At 43.1% G+C, this 4,090-nt stretch overlaps 1 long non-coding RNA gene across 1 annotated transcript; it reads left to right on the top strand.

Moving 5' to 3' along the window:
- Positions 1–1,194: 1,194 nt before the first annotated feature.
- LOC133339276 (uncharacterized) lies at positions 1,195–3,710 on the top strand. The gene is made up of 3 exons (XR_009754694.1): positions 1,195–1,346; positions 2,148–2,215; positions 3,493–3,710. It is a non-coding gene; the product is annotated as an uncharacterized LOC133339276 (long non-coding RNA).
- The last annotated feature ends 380 nt before the right edge of the window (positions 3,711–4,090 follow it).

The following is a 4,090-nucleotide window of genomic DNA, read 5'->3' as shown; positions in this document are numbered from 1 at the left end:
TGACTCGAGTCCACACCAGCTCAGAGGTGGGACAAAGTCATTGTTATGCAAGTCCAAGTCGAGTCTGAAGTCATCAAATTCATGACTCGAGTCTGACTCGAGTCCAAGTCACATGACTCGAGTCCACACCAGCTCAGAGGTGGGACAAAGTCATTGTTATGCAAGTCCAAGTCGAGTCTGAAGTCATCAAATTCATGACTCGAGTCTGACTCGAGTCCAAGTCACATGACTCGAGTCCACACCTCAGATAAAATCATATAAATATAAAACAATAAAAAATTCTCACGACGTTTCGACTGCAACACAAGCAATCATCATCAGGTGTGAAAGCCACCGCATTAATTTTTTTAATTTTTTTATTTTCTTGCCGTGGATTTCACACCTGATGATGATTGCTTGTGTTGCAGTCGAAACGTCGTGAGAAATGTTATTATTTTATATTTATATAATTTTATTATCTTCCTTCTACGTGACTTTACCGACAGAGACAAGAATATGAATCCCTGCAGTCACGAAAGAAGCTTTAAATCGAAATTAATTGGTGTTAGTTAATAGTACGGAGGTAAATTTCGATTTAAAGCTTTTTTCGTGACTGCATGGATTCATCTTCTTGGTTCTTTCGGTAAAGTCACGTAGGGGAAGAAAATAATAAATAATAAAAATAAAAATAAAAAAATAATAATAAATAAATAATAATTATTTTATTTTGTTATGTTTTATTTTTATTATTTTATTACTTCCCTTCTACGTGACTTTACCGAAAGAACCAATAAGATGAGTACGTAGGTAGTTCGCCAATACGACGACTAAATAGTGTTAATTCTAGATTTGAAGCTTTCGTGATTGCAAGGATTCATATTCTTAGGTTTTTTCGGTAAAGTCACGTAGATAAAACATTAAAATTAAGCCTCGCCTTACCATATGAATAAAAAGTGTGCTGTACTTGGCCCTTACCCCCCCCCCTCTCCAACCATTATATAAACGGAGTGGTAGCTCTTGCAATCTCTCATTTACTTGATGCAGCTGTCGTGGCTGTGACGGTTCCACCTGAAGACGGAAGCTTGTGTTGCCTCCGAAACGTCGTGATTTTATTTTATTTTACTTTTTAATGTTTTTACCTACACGGTGATTTTACCGAAAAAACCTAAGAATACGAATACTAAATAGTGGCCACATTCCGGTTGTGCAGAGTCGACAAGAGGGATGACAGCCGTAAGAAGAGAACTTACGACGACAGAAGCTCAGGACTTGATGTGCAGTGGAATCTCCAGGAGCGGCGTGTTCGAGCCGTCGTTCCGCCCCGTGTCGCACGGGCCAGTCAACCTCTGCCGACGAATTCCGAGCGGGTAAAATTGCATCACAGACTGGACACGGAAATGCAAACGCCACATTTGATGTGCACGTTCGGTAAGGACACGATGAACCGCGATCGCACGCGCGCTCTGAGGTTCAGTTCCAAATACGGCATTGCTGATTATGATTATTCGTAGAATTGAACAACAGTTAGCTCCTGATCACTCTGTGCCTTATCTGCTGTGACTACTCTCAGCTTGAACCTCAACCGTTGATTTTTACACATATGTTGAGCGCTCGGTTTACCGGACTGTTTCATCTGATCCACGCTCTTCCACCGCTGGTCACAACAACTCTCTTCTTGTTTATTTATTATCAGAGGTCGCAACCGGGTACCCGATACCCGTACGCTACCCGATACCCGGCTACCCGTACCCAGTCGGGTACGGGTACGGGTAGGCCGTGAGTCACTGGTGAGTCACCGTTTGTCACTCATTTCCCAACGTCTTGTCTCTTCTCACAATTCAAGTTCCTAGAATCAACCCACCCGCGCCTGCAACGTGGCTTCATCCCAGAGGTCGCAATTGGGTACCCGATACCCGTACCCTACCCGTACCCAGCTGGGTACGGGTAGCCGGGTATCGGGTAGGGTACGGGTAGCCGTTTACGACCCTGGTGCGGCCGGGTACGGGTACGGGTGAGGAATCAAAACCCGTTTGCGACCTCTGTTTCTTATTCCCTCGCTTGGAGAAGTCTGCTGGTGTCAACGGCTGTCGCCACGATGACTTCTTGTTTTTGACGCGATCGTGATTGGAGGATGATGTTTAAGCTCTTGCCTTTGTTTCACATCCCAGGTGGCATGCGCTGAGAAATCATGCGGCGGTTCCAAAAGTCGCATGTTCTTGTCTCCAAGCTCCACTTGGTGAGAGAAACCAGCGCTTTCATCAACGGCCCGAAACACGAGTGCAGCGTTGTCGTACTTAACGTGCTTATACGGCACCTGCCCCAGCGCTCGTGTTTTTTTCCCCCCGCTCGTTGTAAAGGTCTCGGGGTTAGAATCTAGCGGACTGTCCTGGATATGATAATTGTTTTTTTACCTTTTTTTGGCAACAAAACTGACACCTTTTTTCAGTTTTGTTGCCAGATAAAAGGATAAAAAAACAATGATATTTTTTCTTCTCGCAAATGAGATCGCAAAAATAGAAATGTGTCGTTAAACCCGCCACCACCCGACACGGCCAACTGGTAAGGTTGGTCACGTGAACAGAACGTGGCCAATTCGTCACCAGTGCAGCACTAGCCAGTGTGTGGGAGAGAAAATCCTCAACATCTACAATCTGTGATAATTGTTTTTTATCCTTCTATCTGGCAACAAAACTGACACCTTTTTTACAAGGAGTCATGTTTGCATAGACCACAATACATGCAGTCATAATGCAAACAAAAAACACAACTCTGATAATGTGCACTACAATCTGAGTACGACGTTTCGCCCAGTGATCACAACCATCATCATCAGGCGGACAGCAGACAGATCGGTGCATTTGCTCTGCTACACAATTGTGGGCTGAAGCATTAACTCATTGGCACGTTTCGATGTAAAGCTGCTTTCGTGACTGCAGGGATTCATCTTCTTGGGTCTTTCGGTAAAGTCACGTAGAAGGGAAGTAATAAAATAATAAAAATAAAACATAATGAAATAATTCTCACGACGTTTCGGCCACAACGCAAGCAGCCGTCCTCAGGTGGAGAACAGGTCTGTTGGGGAGACAGCGTCTGAATGTGTTTCATTCTAGTGTAGACGCTGTCTCCCCGATAGACCTGGTCTTCACCTGAGGACGGCTGCTTGCGTTGTGGCCGAAACGTCGTGAGAATTATTCTATTATGTTTTATTATTTTATTATTTCCATTCTACGTGACTTTACCGAAAGAACCAAGAAGATGAATCCCTGCAGTAACGAAAGCTTTAAATCGAAATTTGATGTTGGGTTAACGACACATTTATGCGATCTCACCCAAACAAAAACCTTTACTGTATTAATAGGAATTGTCGCCCCCTATGGACTGATATAATGTTTGACCGATGCTTTCCCGGGTTACTAAGTCGAGTCTATAAGGCGAATACTATGGCCTACTGTGAGGATGATTTTAAATTGACGCACTAATTGTAATGCTGGTCCTTATTGTTCAACGCTTTAGTGTTCGACCGAAGGAAGATCCCGAGGACGCAATGAAGAACTTTCTGGATATCTTTAGAGGGATCTTCTGAGTTGGTCAATTGATTTTGAAACGTCTGATCGCGGTGTTCTAGTAAAATTGCGTCACTTATATTCTTTACGGATGATCACAACAGTAATTTCCGTGCCTGCAACACAACTTGTATATCTTCTTGGTTCTTTCGGTGAAGTCACGTAGAAGGGAAGTAGTAAATAATAAAAAAAACATAATAAAACAATTCTCACGACGTTTCGGCCACAACGCAAGCAGCCATCCTCAGGTGAATAAACAGGTCTGTCGGAAAGACAGCGTCGTGAGAATTATTTTATTATGTTTTATTTTATTATTTCCCTTCTACGTGACTTTACCGAAAGAACCAAGAAGATGAATCCCTGCAGTCACGAAAGCTTTAAATCGAAATACGACTTGTATAGGTCTGGTAACGTGTTTTACAATGTAGGCTATCTAATAAAAGCACGTCACGGTTGCTGTTGAATATCTAATCCTCTGATTGTGTTACCAGTTGCAGTACATGTCCAAGAGACGTAATGTCCCACAGTCGTCAAAATAAAGTCGACGT

Source organism: Lethenteron reissneri, unplaced genomic scaffold (assembly GCF_015708825.2).
Source record: "Lethenteron reissneri isolate LAM-NWPU_2019-01 unplaced genomic scaffold, ASM1570882v1 scaffold_1731, whole genome shotgun sequence".
NCBI lineage: Eukaryota > Metazoa > Chordata > Hyperoartia > Petromyzontiformes > Petromyzontidae > Lethenteron > Lethenteron reissneri.
The sequence above is the reverse complement of the archived record's forward strand: the minus strand, read 5'-3'. Positions and strand labels throughout refer to the sequence as shown.